Source organism: Capsicum annuum, chromosome 10 (genome assembly GCF_002878395.1).
Source record: "Capsicum annuum cultivar UCD-10X-F1 chromosome 10, UCD10Xv1.1, whole genome shotgun sequence".
Taxonomy (NCBI): domain Eukaryota; kingdom Viridiplantae; phylum Streptophyta; class Magnoliopsida; order Solanales; family Solanaceae; genus Capsicum; species Capsicum annuum.
The window spans coordinates 177062356-177078859 of record NC_061120.1 but is presented as its reverse complement, the minus strand read 5'-3'; the positions used below and the strand labels follow the sequence as shown (position 1 = coordinate 177078859).

Genomic DNA, 16504 nt, shown 5'->3' with positions numbered 1-16504 from the left:
AGGCCATCTTTTGCAAACTGAACTTCTTAAACGTCTTTTTCTTTGGGTGTTATGTTGCAACATCACTTTTAACATTTGCTTATTTCATTACAAAAAATCAAAGCATGTTAATACACCTTATACTGAAAACATGCAAAACCATATTAAATAAATAATAATTTGGACAATTCCATTATTCATCTACGTGATGAAGTAAGACAGATGGACCAAATTAAGAATCTTGATTAAAAAATTTTCCTGAGCAGCAAGCAGAAAAAGAGAGAGTAGAGCTCAACTAAATGGAACAAATTTTAGAACAATTACATAATGGACTATTTGGAGAAAATGTCTAAACTGAATAGTTAACCATGATATTCCAATATAGACTTGACATCACCAAGGTTGCAAGATAAACATCACCAAAATGGACCAAAGATCCACTTTTTTTCTTAAGTTGTTTACATAATATATGAAGGTGAAAATACATGGATTTTTCCTCTTTAAACTACTGATTTTTCTGACATATTGCAGCACCATTCTCCTTCATTTTCTCATCTAAAAAAGATCCAAAAAAGGAACAAAAGGGGAAAAGACAAACAAATACCATTATAAAATCAAGTAAACGTTACGACATACACAAGGTAAAAGAATAATAGGAACATAATTAAAATTACACGAAAAGACAGAGAAGAAAAAGAAGTGAAATTTTACAAATCATATTATTGTGATAATATTTAGTCTTCCTTTGTGAAGCTTACTGTACAAACCACTACTCAGCTAAACGTTAGGACATACCAAACACCAGTCTAGTAAATGTAATCTTCCTCTTCCTCTGCTGAATGAAACTCACTTCATTGCTAACTACATAAGTGGTCAGAAAGAAGAAACCAAGACATTAGCTAGGAAAAATCATATGAAGCCTGTTTTAAAGCCCTCCAAAGAGACACTACTCGTAGAATATCCCCATAATCAAGTTATTTCATCCAGAACAATGGTACCTTATCAAGGACCTCCTAACCAATCTCAACCCAACAGAGCTATTGTTCCTTATCAACCCATCCCTAACCATACAACAGAACTTTTATTTCTAGACCTAGGATTCCCTTCATACAAAACATAACCAATGAAGCCATCGAAGAAAAGAATCTATGGTAGAGATACGATGAAGCTTATTTTTCTGATCACCAATGCAAACCTAAGACGTATTTGGCACTGCTTGCACTTAAAACCACAGTGAAATGAGATTACCAAATAAATCATCAATCCAACAATTAAAAATCAACATTAAACCATCATTAGCACAATTTCTTAAAAAATAAAAAAATCAAACCATCATTAGCACAGTTCCTAGATTAGTTTAGATAAGTTTAAAATAGTTAATTCAATTAGCATCACTTTGAAGAAGTCGTAAGGTTAACCATCCTTAAGACGTTAGTTAAATAACTAAGATAAGGCACAAGAGGTGGCATGGAATAAAAGAGAAACATATGCAACAAGAACTTTTACCTTGATGGTCAATGTTGACAACTATCCTTAGAGGTGCATAAAAGCATGTATTGTAAAGTAAAATAATAATATCATTTTGCAGAAAAATCTTATGGGTGATTTTGCTTTATTTACTTTAGTTTTATACAGTTGAAATTATAAAAGAGGCAATTATTATAAATTTCAAAAGATTATTGTTTTGAATTTTGGTAAAGTCAATGTATTAGTAATATTAATGGTGTAAACTGAGAAGAGCTACAGAAATAATTTTTTTATTTACATTTACCAATGCTTTTGGTTTCCAAAATCACAGATTTTTACTTAGTTAGTAAGAGGGTCCCCACTTGTGAAAACAAATAATGAAATAAGGGGAAAAGGTCATAATTTGTTACATGAATTTAGTAGTTTGAAAGATTTTTTTACCAAAATATTCTGAGTCTTCAAATGCCTGATGTAAGCTAGTTCTTCCCTCTAAATATCTGAATATGCTTGAAAGAGAAGATAGTTCAGTAATTTATATTCTTTGATTACGGAATAACGATGAACTAAAGAAGAAAATGTGTTAGAGTGTATATTAAGGAGATGACTGACCTATTGGGCCTTTGGGTAGATAATAGAGGGTAAGTTGATAGTTCTTTTCTCCAAAAATCTTCACAGTGGTGCAAACAAGGAAGAACAATATTTCACAAAATTCACAAACTCCTTTGTTCCACAAAATTCAAAAGTAATTGCAAAAGAAAAGTTGGCAAACCTGCAAATATATTTAACAAGAATGAAAGTGAGTGTAATATAAGTAGTGAGAAAATAGTATAGTAATTATATTGAAGATATTATAAATATTGAGAGAGAGAATATGAAAGCAATTTGTTGGCAACATTTTATTTTGTTATCATTGGAGTTGATGGCTCCATTTTTTATTTCATCTTGAGCATGTTCTGGCATTCACTTTGTTGTTAGGCTTGTTCAACAGAAGAAGTAGAATTTTTTTTTTGCTTCTTGCTTCCTTCTTTGATATGAAATATGGATGGTGCAGGAAGAGAGGGCATGTTGTTTTCTTTTTCAGTACAGGCTAAAATGTAGACTTTCTCAGAGATTGTATGATCAGTTCTGGAAGCTACTTTTTTCACTTGAATTCTGAATAGATTCTGATTCTGTCTGATTTCAGCATGTTGCATTGATTGGGACTCGTTCTGTGAAAAAAAATATTTAGTTTTTATGTTTGTTGAATAATTATGCTGATGTGTATATTTGATGGTTAAATTTTTAACTTCAGTTGAAGCAAGCTCCTAAATCTATTCTACTGTAAGAGATAATAATTTTTCTCCTTCTTTTCTACTAATAGTTTCAATTATCAAGCCAGTGCCATCTTTCAAATTTACATCGAATCGGCACCTGAAGTAGCATGCATTAATACTTTAATTAATAAAGAGAAATATGTTATTGATATTGTGGGTGTATGTGTGTATAATATTAGTACCTAAGTATCTGGGAGTCAATATATTTCTCTCATGACAATTCATACATTGAAATTTTCTCTTCTCTGTATTTCTTACTCTTACTTTCTGGGGACACTTTGGGCAGCCTAAGACATAATAATATTTGAGGCTAGTTGGTAGAATTATTTGTGCCTATATTATGAAAGCACGACCTTGTGGAGAAAGTGTTATTCACCATGAGAAGGATAAATTTTATCATAAGTCATGAATTAGGTGATTAGAGATGGTACGACATCTTGCTGTGATTGAATGGCAGCAATTGACACTATCTCTTCGCCTACTGGAGCAAAATCCAGAGATCCAGATTGGGATGTGCTTCTCGTAGCAAAAGAGTTGAGCATTTTAACATTTTCTGTAATCCTATTTCAGTTGGTGTTTGATGGATTTTAGCATATCAATAATAATGAACAAACTAGTACAAAGTAGAGTAAAGTATGTTGATACCATGAGTGCAGTTGAAGGCATTCTAAATATGGTGGATTAATTTGTATCGTTGTGTTAAATTTTGTGATCAATGATATGCCTACAATAATTATAATAACAACAGTGATATTATAGAAGAAAGCAAAAGGTGATATAAGTAAATTAATTATGGTATGTTCGTTAGTTTACCATTGTACTTGGATACTCCAATACGCCCGATACAGATAATTGGATGTTGTTGAAACTGTGCGAGGAGCTTTTTACCTTCTTCTTCAATGAGAGTTTTTCCCTATAATGTGAATGTGTAAGCTTGTTTGCTGAGTATATTGTAGTAATTAATATGTTGTATAAATTTTTTTTGTAAAGTAAGAAAAATGGTGCTAACCTTGGCAAATATGCTTATTTGGTATCAATAACAAGGAGTTCCTGCAATTTTTTTTGAATGCTGGTAACATATTTTGGAGCAAAACAGTTGAGAACTACTGCTAACACATCTGTTGGGAAAAAGCTATATGTTAGTTTTTATTGAAGTAGATATTTAATGATAGAAAGAATGAAATGAGCATACTGTATTCTTCTTTCTGAAGTTGTTCTTTTGAAGCTCGGGAGGCTTGATTGTTGATATCTTGAAATGATGTGACATTGACCATTCGAGGTGGTTGTAACTCTATTTCATCTGAATCACTTTATCAATTGGATCCACTATGATCTTTTTATCAATAATTCAGTCGAATGTATGCACTGGTATTTCATATCTCAGAGTTGGTTATTATACGCGTGCACCCGTTATCAAATATGTGTGAAATATATCTTGATAAAGGGGGATATCATCACTATAAATAATTGTTTTTACCTGATTTTCCTGAAGATAATTTTTTTCAATAGTAGTAATATAAGAGGTAGAAGTAAGGAATGTAACTAGATGATTTGATTTTAAAAAATAAGAAGTTACCTGTTCATCTTGAAAGATCATGTTCAAATACTTTATCTTTTGTTTTATACCTTCTTCTGATCTACCCATGTCTACAACTTGGACCTTGCATACCCAATTAGGTGTTTGAGGGGTGATTGCATGTATATTTAGTCTTTCTGTCATCTTTTCTATAGCCTGCAAAATAGCAAAAGTACATACTTTATTCGGATATCTCTAAAGGAAGGGAAAACCAAGCATTACATTCGAAACATAGTGTAGAGCAAGATAAGTCTCCAATTATTAAATATTGAAGTAAAAGAGAGACAAAGGTAAGCTTCTGTTATTGGAAGGCTTCTTCATTAATATAATTAATTTATGTAACCAATATGATAATTATATACTGATAACTTAATATATACCTACACTTCAAAAGACTTGTCTCTAAAGTTTCAGTAAAGGTTTCATTTGTGGTCTTTATCTGTTGGTGACATAATAAATTCTACATGATATGAAATGAAGCCATGCCAATTGATTAAGTTGCAAATTTGAAGCTAATTTAATTGATGAGCTAAACTAGTAGTTTAATTAGAATGGGTTTTTGTAGAAGTTCAATAATAACAGTTACTTGATCAACTGAAAATAGTTGAAAACAAATTAGTATAACTTTTGAGTGGAGAACTAATTTGGAAAGGGGGAAGAAGCCATGACTTCAAACCAGTTAGAAACTACAAAAGGAGAAAAAATTGGTAAACTTAAGCCTATAGGGGGCGAGAGGTGTACGATTTGTTGTGTTTTGTATTTTTTTGTGTTATGTAAGAAGAGAACGAAACAATAATACCTAATTTTTGCCGATTTGTATTCTTAATAGTGATCAGATAAGTAAATGTTATGATCAACAGTAACTTAATATTTCTTAATTGTCAAAAAGACAGACATAGTTTGAACCTTTTCCCCTTTTCTAGTGTTGGCTTGCAATAATTGATGGCTAACAACCTTTTTTGAATTCCAGGAATAGTGTTTTCACTAACTTAGACTCATGTAAAGTAAAAGTTTTAGTGAACCTAAATAGTTATGAAATAGTGCAAAGCCTTACAAGTCTTTTTATCCTTCATTTTTGCAGAACAAATAGTTAGAAACCATATATTTATAGCACAAACAACAATATTTCAACACCAATGTTATTACAAACATGTGTGTGCTAAGATGAGTGTGATTTTACATCTTTTTTATTCTTCATCTTTGCAAAACAAACAGTTAGAAACCACATATTTATAGTAGAAACAACAAAATTTGAACACCAATGTTACTTCAAATATGTATGTGGTGAGATGAGTATAATATGACATAATTTATGTTAAATTGCAAAAGAGATTAAAGCACAAAAAAGTGTGAGGCTTACCAAAGTCGAGATGTTTGATCATGCAAAAGAACAACAATCACTATGGTATAAACTGATAACTGGGGAAAAATAAGAAAATTGGATCAATAGTGACCTAACATTTGATAATAGAATAAACATTGTTCCTACATGTAGTTAAGCGTCAAATAGATATTGAGTTTCCCACTATCTTGGACAATTTAAAAACAGGGGTGCCAAATTCCAGTTTCGCATTTGTAAGAGCAAAGTAAGAGTTGGTTGATGAATTGCAATTAGTAAAAATCAAAATGTATGAAATTTACATGGAATTAGTGAGAATTATTTTTAACAAAATGCCTTGTTAGTGATTTCCTATATACTATATTGTAAGTGGAATAATCATTAGGATCATCTGCTGTTGCTGGTCGTATTATCATTTTTACACAGTTTGAGATTTTGTCTCTTGATAAAGCAACATAAAGTTAACCATGTGAAAATACAGGTTCACGTAAATAAATTTCAACAAAATCTAGTGTTTTACCTTGGGCTTTATTTATAGTCATAGCAAAACATAATCGAATGGAAAATTGTGTTCTCTTGAATAGAATTGGTAATTTTTCATCTTGTGGTGATAATAAGGGTATGCAGAGAATGAAAACATGCTTGCCTTTGAAATCTCCACTTGCAATTTTAGCACTAATAATATGAGTTTTGAAATCAATACAAATTAAGCGAGTGCTATTACATAAACCTTCTGAAGGATTTAAATTTTGTAGTAATATAACTGGACAGTTTTGCTTTAGAACTAACTTATAAGGAGGCAGTCCTGTAGGATTTAAAGTATGTAAGAAATCTTCAAACTCTCTTTGATCTTTTGGCTCTACAATTTCATCTATACCAACGAATGTCATAGCAGTACCAATGAATTAATCAATGAACATTTCATTAATTTCATTTACAAAATCATTTTTAGTTGTTAAGATGACACGTGATGTTACATTAGATGTGTTCATCATGATCATGTTTAAGTCAGGGTAGATAGTTTTGAATAAATTGTTTAATGATTCCTTCTCATTTATAAAAAGAACAAGAAAGGATTTTGGAATCTCAATTTTGTTATGCTAATTAACTTGTTCTTTTCCATCCCCAATTCTAAGTAAATATTCACAAACTGTAGGATCTTCTCGTGTCCGCATAGTTTCTGTTAGCTGAAATTTTTCTAGATAATTCCAGATATCTGAGTTTAGTAAACCATTACGAATGAAATCTTCTTTTATTCCACTTTTTACAACTGATAATGTTTGTCTAAAATCACCTCCAAAAATAATAACTTTTCCGTCAAAAGGTATATTTACACTCATAAGATCTCTCAGTAATAAATCAAAAGTCTTAACAAGTTTTTTTGTTGCCATTGATACTTTGTCCTACACTATTAACTTGGTATCTTGAATTAAAGCAGCAAGTGAACTTTGTTTACTTATATTACAGTTGTAGTTTGCACTTATGTTGATAGAAAGTTTGAAGCGTGAGTGAGAAGTTCGTCCTCCTTGGAGAACAGAAGTTGCAACCCTAGAAGTTGTTGTAGCTAAAGCAATAAGTCCTTTGGATCTTACAGTAGCTAGTAAAGCTCGATATAAAAAAGTTTTTCCAGTTCCTCTTGGTCTATCAATATAAAAAGCTCCTGATTCATTTGAGAATATTTTATTAAGAATGACATTGTAAGCAACATGTTGTTCTTTGTTTAGTTTCCTATATAGGAGTAAATCTTCTTTAGTTATAACTATGTTTCTTTCTAAATAGATGTCTCTAGACTCTTGCGCTATTCTGTAAGAAAATGTGGAAGGTGTAAAATTTTCTGATATGAGTTTGAATTCATTTATGTTTCGTCCCATTGAATGTAATATGGTATTTATGTGGTTCATAACCATATAACGAATGTTAGTTATTTGTATATTTATTGTAACTGTAAAATCTTCAGACATTGGTTCTTCAAATTTTTGACATAAAATTTTTGGATTAGCAGGATTGCAATATACTAATAGTGTGGCAAATAAACGACGTAAGCTACATGGTATTTGGTAAGTAGTAGCTTCTGATAAGCATTCAATTAAGTTATTATCGAAAGCTAACAATCCTCTTTTTTCTGCGGACTCTCTAAATGTTGTGCAACATATGCCATTTATAGTTCTAAGTTCTTTATATGATTTAGGACTTTGTATATTCATTAGTAATAACCGTAGATAGTATCTTTCTCCTTTAGTTGGATGACAGATGACAATACGTCTAATGGCATAACCTCATTTTCGCGTGTCCACATTTTATCACTTATTGACTAGACAAAGTGTTGTGGAAATTCTTTTTATAGTAAATTAAGTTTCATGGCGTGTTTATTTGTTTGATTGATTCTGAAAAAAATTGTTAGTATTGTTCTTTTATTTCCTGAATTGTTCAAAATTGAACTTAATTTTGCAGTTGTTTTGAAAGAAATAAATTGTTGGTTTTGAAGATGTAATTGAAGCTGATAAACATTTGGATTCATTTCACTAATAGGAAAGGCAAACATACGCCACATAACTTCTGGTGGTGATACCCATCTACCTGTACGATACTCTTTTATTTCGTCTATTTCTATATTAGTTTCATTACTTTGTAGATTAAAACTTATTTTATCATGACCTTTGCAAATGTATTTGTAGATATATTTAATGACTTTAATATCTACACATATTTAAACATTTATGTGGCAGTTAAATTTAGTCAATAAATATGGATTGTATGGTATGACCTATGAATTGTTCAGATATTGAGATCTAACTTTTACAAATTTTTCGCCTTTAGATGTTTCATTTGCGTAATTTTTAGGGTATTTAAATTTACAAGTTCCTTTTGTTTCCATGCATGAATTATTAGGGTTTAAACTTCCGCAAGGACCATGCATCATATGTTTAATCACCAAAGAGTGTAAATATTCATTTGTGTCAATTTCATGTATTTCAGCACAAACAATTTTTTCATAAACCTCTGGTGTTAATAGCTTATAATCATCCTCAAGTATAATAAGGAAATGAGCATGTGGAAGACCTCTTTTTTTGGAATTCTATAGTATACATATAAGTAGCAACTTTTTCAAATATTTTTGTTTTAACAATATCTGACTTTAATTCTTCCACTTTTGCTTTAAATACTCGACTTATTAAATCGAATCTATGTTGTATTTCATTAGTTGTTAGTAATAGATGTTCTATTTCAGGCCATGAAGGATTACATGTCATTGCTAAGAAGATATCTGATTTTCCAAAATATTGTACTAATGCAATGGCTTCCATATATCTATGTCGCATATCTCGTGGACCCCCTATAAAGGTAGCAGGCAAGAATGTAGTTCGGCCAATATTTGAAACTTCTCTTTCTCCTAGTCTTTGTAGATCAATAATTCCCATTAATATTTCAGTTCAAAATAAATCTTGATTAAGTAAAAAAAATCCAATCTTTGTATTTCGAGTTTTATGTATTGATCTATCAAATATTGTTGTAATAATCTTCTAGAATGTAAAATGTCATTTTCTTCATTATCTCTAATTTGTTATTTATAACAATAATATTCACGACAAGAAATAATATTTTTTTGTCATTCTTTTTGTAAAATTCCTTCTTCAATATTAAGGTATCCATCAATGAAAGACATGTTTGTGATAAGCGAAAGTTGTTCATGTTTGCAGAAAGAACGATTTGAAGAAGAGTTATTTGGTTGCAAAATTTTTTGTATACCACAGTGCCATCCATTTTCACCATATGAAAATAATAAAGGGTATTGTAGGGAGTCGTAGCAACCATAGTAATAGTGAACCAATTGGTCATTGTTACTACGTGTGTGAACACGAATATGAGGTGTGGAAATAGGACTATTCAATTCTTCGTCAGTTCATATAGCTGCTACTTGTGATACATTGGGTAAGTTGTATATTCGTTGATCCAAGGTAGAATCACATTTAAGTGCAATATAGAAATTAGACAAATCTGAAATATGTGTTAAAGATTTCAGAAATTGAGAGTATGAATTAATTCGTAGAATATCCACCAAGTTTTCAATAACAAATTTTCTAGCTTTTCTAAGAAAGCCCTTTTATTTACTCTCTCATTCTCATTGTCATGGAAATAAATTTGTAAATTTTTGGCTCTATTATCTGTAGTAGTAAGGCTAGGTAAAAAATGATACATTTGTCCTTGTACCTTAAATGTGTAAACACCTTTAGTCATATTTGTCAACTCCTTATCATACTTTACGCCAAGTGAAGTAAAGGCAAACATGTTATTGTATGTTCTAATGTAAGTACGAAAATGTTTAGATTGTTCAGATTAGCCATAATAAAGATGCTTTAATGCAGGAGGTAGTTGGTGTGAAACCAATTTTATGGAACCATTGTTACAACAGAAGGTTGGAGTTTCGTATTGAAATATTTTAGCTGCACAAAATTTACAGTTTGAAACATTTTTTAAAATAGTAGGAGAGCAAGGTAATTAGTGTATATTCCAATAACCCATTTGTGTTGCTTTGCGTCCTGCAATATTTTAGATTCAGATTCATGAAAGTTAAACATAAATGGTGGTGATAAATAAAAGTGAAATTTGATTTAACCAACCATTTGTAGAAGCAGAAGGTTCATCCCTAATATATAGAGTAGGTTGAGAAAGAATCATGTTGTGAGGCTCTGAAGAAGGAAATGATGAATTAGAAGCGCAAGTAGTAGTATTTTCTGTTATAGGTTATTTTTTTGCAACATGTTGTACTCTTAGTGGTTCAAGAAGTGCTTTTTTTTGTTCAGATGACATTTCTCTGTAAGCAACACGACGTCGAAGATTTCTCTCCATTTGGATATTAGTTGTCTTTCTTTTTATTTGAGATATTTGATTTCACAATGATTTTGTTGTATATTTTTTAGCTGTTTTTTTTTCTTTTAATTCCTACAAACAAAACATGTGGTTACACAATAGGATTAAAAATCAAATAGAACAAATTTAGGTTATGTAATTGGAAACATAAGATCATAGTGTGCATTGAATACGAAAAACCATAATAAGAATCCATCTCATTTGAATGTGGTATCTAAAATATTACCTCCTAAGTGAGACTCTGTACAACAACAAAAGTAGAGAATTTGCGTACAAAAGTTACAACTGCAAAGAAAGAAAAACAAATAAGATTTGAAGATTATTAACATTCTTTATTCAAAAGTTGTTCCTATGACCAAACGTATAAAAGCTTCTACGACCTTCTATAAAGACTTGAATTCATCTTAGTTATTACTATTCAAATATCCATAAATGAAATTATGAGGATTTTACATATAGTACTGCATATTAACATTCTTTATTCAAGAACTATTTCTATAACCAAACGAATAAGGGCTTGTACGACCTATTATAAAGACTTGAATTCATCTTAGTTATTAGTATCCAAATACACATAAATGAAATTATTAAGATTTTACATATAGTAATACATGTAGTAATAGTTACATTAAATCCTAAGTCATATGCAAGAATTACAGAGTACGTAACTGAAGACCTTAGAGATAATAAGAATCTGTAACATAAATGATACTTACATCTGGTAATGGAAACATTACCTTATAAGTGAAAGACTGTACAACAGCATAAATAAAAAGTTCGCCTATGAAAGCGCAAAGAAAGGAAAGCTAATAAGAGTTAAAGAATACCAACATTCTTTATTAAAAAGTCCCTTCTTATCTACAGAATTATTTAGCAAACAGATAAACCAAAAGAGTAGACATTTTAGCTTCGCTTCTGATATTTTTTATTGCATTTGCAATGTTAGATTTCCTCGACCCCACACATTTATCAACTTTCAACCTTTATGTTTGGTTTTTGTTTAGTTATTCTGTATATATGTATTTGTAATATTTTAAGATAATAATATCACATAAAAGCTATTTTAAGAAAATAATAATATCACATAAAAATTGTATGCTTGGATTATTTTTTAACCTACAGTTGAAAGTTAGTTAGCTTGTCCTTTTTCGTGTTGGTTTTTTCTTTCGATCACATTATAATGGGCTTTAAAGACAAACAAATTGAAATCGAGGGAGTATTAGATACAAAGTTTTCAGTTCACTTCAAATTATTTAAAGAAGAAAGAGAACATGAACAGAAATAATTTTCATAATAGATGATAGTTTTGTAAGTTTACCAAATGAGAAAGAGCAAGAGAATATTGCAGATGGTCTATCTAGTATGGCTGCAGTTTGTAATCGTTTGAGAGAAAAATGCACAAGTAATCATTTATGGGAGAAACATATGAAGCGAAAATGGGGTGCATTGATTGGTTCAGCTGCCTATAAAGAATGGCAATGCTAGCTAGCTACATTACCTCAACAAATAAAGCTTCCCTGTTGGAGAATTCAAGAAAAAAGAGCGATTTTTCGAAGGAAATTTTTGAAGATTAGGCAATTTTTATGGAATAGATCAAAAGGAAATGAAGATAACGGTAGGGTTGGAGATGCTTCAGCAATGAGCTCAATAATGGATTGGTACATATCCCTTGATACTACCAAGTTTTGGTTCCCGGCTCAGGTTTTTAACCGCGAGGTATATACAAACGAAAGGATCACAGAGAAGTAGGCAATGAGGAAGGTGGTTTTTATGAAGGAATAAGAAAGCTTTATAGTGACAAAGAGAATTTATTGTGGAAGAGCAGCTGGCGTAGCAGCAGTTTGAAATAGGCACGCAAAGAAGAGCTCTTTACTCTTTCTCCCTTTTTGATTTTCAGTGTAGATAGAAAGCAGTTTAAAGATGGAGCACAATTAGGCTTCAGGATTTTTGCTCTGGCGTGTTCAGAGGCTGGAGGTTTTGGAAATGTGCATGTAAGACTCCAGAGGCTAATAGATCCTCCCGAATGGGAAAACTCTTGGTAAAAATTGCTTCCCCTTTGATAGACCTTACGCGACATAAATTTAGATTAATCAGCCTAGTGAGTCTTACAAGTATTTAACGGCCTTTACTTTTTCACCATGGCCATGTAAGATTTGCATCCATGGATAGAAAACTTCTAATCGGAACAACGTACAAAAAGATGGATCATTTTGTAAGTCATATTTTGCCTCTTTCCATATCGAATATAGGTTTAAGCAAAACTTGCAAAATTGTAGCAAACCTCTTCAAGCAATGGGATACTCACAATTTAACCAATTTTTTACTCTGTAGTATAAGTAACTTTCTCAAAGGACTAAATGTGTACATGTTGTACTTAAGATTGAGATTAACATAAAAATATCATTATTTTGCTAACAACAATTAAGAAGATATGACCATGGCCAATCTGTGTAACTGCAGGAAATATATGTTGCTATCTTAATCTTAATAACACGAAGACTCGATGATGTAAAATTAAGCTCATTACCAGAAAATTAAAGAGGCAGACAACTAAGTAAAATCACAAAATCTGCAATTTACAATTCAAATTTAGATTTGTCTCGTCTAATGCCATAGACCAGCACTGTTGATCATCGCAGTCCACAATAGAACTGTCTTAGTTGGCTCCTTGCTGTGGAGACTAATAACCTCAAGGACTGGAAATTAGAGCCTAGTGGCTACAAAGACTATGTAGCTATTACATGTTGGGAAAACAATATCATTGTGACTGCGTTTATGTCCAATGAAGCTATTGAGTACGCCAAAAGCCTCAAATGGCAGTTTTGTCACTAGTGATCATGCCAGTGTTTATTATAGGGGGACTCAAGAAAATTTCAGACAAGTAAGGATTACCAATGTCAAATAGTGGATCGGAAAAGATTAGAGATAAATATAAGTACAAGAAGTTAAAGACTAACCTCAACAGCTGGGGTTTCAAACTTCTTCAACTCTATAGAATATAAAGACTCGTCAATCGTTATCGACTTGAATTTCTAGAGAATCAAGTAGAACTTGTTGGGATACGAAATTGAAAGAGCTATGCCTTCTTTTTATCTTGTAATATCGTGGCTCTTTCTCTTCAAACTAAATGTAGCCCATGCTTTTAAACAATGCAGCAAATATTAAACAACCTTTTTTTGGCTACTATGGATTCTAAATCGGGATGCGAAATTGAAAGAACTATACCTTCTTTTATCTTAGAAATGCCTTCTCATCAACTCTCTATTAAACAAATACCATTTATAAAAGGTTTTTTTTAACATTCCTCAAACAAAGTTTTGCCTCCTCATCAACTGTCTATCTTTCGAATTCACCTCGCCGAGTTGATACCCAGTGGACTGTGTATCTTTTGGATCCATCACTGAGGTCAACGCCTTATGGACGGTCTATCTTTCAAGTCTACCTCACCGAGCTTAACGAATTGGGTAAAAACAAATGAAATTTTATGGGTTTAGGTATTGAAAATGGTATCTGTCTGCTCATAATTTTCAACTTTAACATACCAAAACATCAAATAAGCAGTAAAACAGAGCTAAAATTGACAAAACAACAATCTTCATAACATTTGGATCACTGATTAATGATTTGCAAATATAAGTTCACTAAAAGCTAAGAATATCACAACACTAACATAAAAACTTGAGATATAAATTCACCAATAGAAATCAATATCACAAGAGTAACATAAATTTCAGACGTGAATTCACTAATAGAAATAAAAAATAAAGAATTTACCAGAAGTTAAGGGCGTCAAAATCAAGCAAAATCCCCAATTTTTTGGAGCTATTTTCTTTGTTTTGTTAAGAAAAGAGGAAGTAAATTTTTGGAAAGTTATTAAAGGCAGAGGAAGAAAACACTTGGAAATAATACTTACCATATATATTTTGTATATGTATTGTTGATGATTGTTGGAAGTGTTATATTTAGCAAAAGACCTTCATTGTAAGATATATTTATCCAAAGACCCTTTTCATGTAAGGACAAAATAGTAGTACACCAAGTTTTCATGTAGATACTAGACTAGATGTCCGTGCCGTGTAAGACACGGGCATTTTGGCAACACTAATGTGCAAAAAATATTCAATGTTGGGAAAGATTATTTCTTACTTGTTTTAATTATTTAGTATAGGATTAAAAGAGAAGAAATACAGTACAATGAACCCAGAGGCGGACCCACGTGGCACCTAAAGGGTGCACGTGCACCCAGTAACTTCGTAAAATATTATATATGTATAGAGATATAGATATAGGTATAGATACCCTAATATAACGTTAATATATTAAATAGTGCACCCGTAATAACAAAACTTGTTTGGGTGCACTGGTCCGAGACTCAAAGTTGAGCATCCTTTGGAACCCAACATCGCGGGTTTGATTCCTGGCAGGGGCTCCAATCCCTAAGCTGCCAAGCTCAAACAATATTGGTGTTCCCCGCCCCCCCCCCCAAATTCCTAGAATATTTTTTCCAATCCCAAAAGTCCCTTCAAACAAATTTTTCTTTCTTTCAAGTTCCATTCCTACATTACCTTTATTCTTCATAATTTTGTGGCTATTGACGATAACATCGTAAATTCTTTACTATTAATTATTTTTTTCTTTACTCATGAATCGTCTATTTTATTTTTGCATTACTAGATAAAAATTAGATGCTCACGGATATTAACATGCTTTTTAGTTGAAATGAAAATAGATAAAATAAGGTATTTTTTTTAATTTGTCAATTTAAATTATTAATATTTTTTCAAAACTCTAATTGCAACCTATGGAAGGAGGGGTGTGATTTTCCTATTAGTAATGTTATGTTTACTTATATTTTTGATGAAAATTTTATTTTGTAGGAATTTGTTATTGATTCTTGTGAATTGAAATAGGTAGCTATTATTCTCCTCAATCAAGTTCTAGTTTTAAAGACAATTCTTCCCGTGTTATAAAGAATTTGATGTGAATTCAGTTAAATCCGATCCTGAAGAAAGAAAATCAATTCATGAATATGGCTCTATGATACGAGATCAAGTGAGAAGACACTATATTCAAAAAGGGCCTTGTCAACCGGATCTAGGTTTTAAGTGATTTTTTAGTTTGTTACATTTAGAAAGAAGGATATATTTGTAGATATAAGCAACAATGCAATCATTGACCATTTCTAGAATATGAAAATGCGTCGATGTCTAATATGAAAGGATGGTCTATTTTTGTTATATTAGCACTAAGTTAGTGATGTTTGATCATTTTGAAATTTATACCTTGCTAATAATTTTTTGCAAATTTTAAATTTAAAAGAATTGTATGTCAAATTAGGTAGTTGATAATTGACATGACTTGATTAAAGATAATGATGCACCCGCTATCTTCAAATCCTGGGTTCGCCTCTGAATGAACCGATGTTAACATAATATATACATTCAGTGTGGAAAAAAGTTGAGCTTGCTAGACTGCTCCAACCAATACAAAAGTGATTATATAAGCAGATAAAAATCTATCTAGATTGTTGCAACTACAGTTGGTGGCACGTCTTTCGTTTGAACATTCCTGGAAAAGTACATGATGCACGTCTCATTAGAAAGTTTCAAATATATAAGTTGAGACATACGTTGATTTTGAAATATTTATTGCAACATAAAATTATCGAAATACCCTTGGTAGTCATCTAATAAGGAACAAAAAGATATTTATAAAAAAATATTGTCATGTATAATTCAATTACAAAGGTCTAAATAAAAATATTATTAAAATAATACATGAGAACAAAATTAATAAATAAAAAAAATAATATGCATGTGTAACCATTTTATTGCACCATAAAAATAAGGACAAAACTAATAAATATAAGGAAAAAGCAATATGCGTGTGTAACCATTTTATTACACCATAAAATTACTAAAATACCCTTGGAATATAAAAATCAAGTAATTTAATAAGAAA

At 31.1% G+C, this 16504-nt stretch overlaps 1 long non-coding RNA gene across 1 annotated transcript; it reads right to left on the bottom strand.

The window, feature by feature from the left end:
* Positions 1 to 675: 675 nt before the first annotated feature.
* On the bottom strand, positions 676 to 14477 carry LOC124888154. The gene is made up of 7 exons (XR_007046205.1): positions 10770 to 14477; positions 5696 to 5754; positions 3952 to 4491; positions 3769 to 3877; positions 3573 to 3672; positions 2056 to 2215; positions 676 to 1943 (listed from the first exon to the last, which is right to left on the bottom strand). It is a non-coding gene; the product is annotated as an uncharacterized LOC124888154 (long non-coding RNA).
* Positions 14478 to 16504: the final 2027 nt, after the last annotated feature.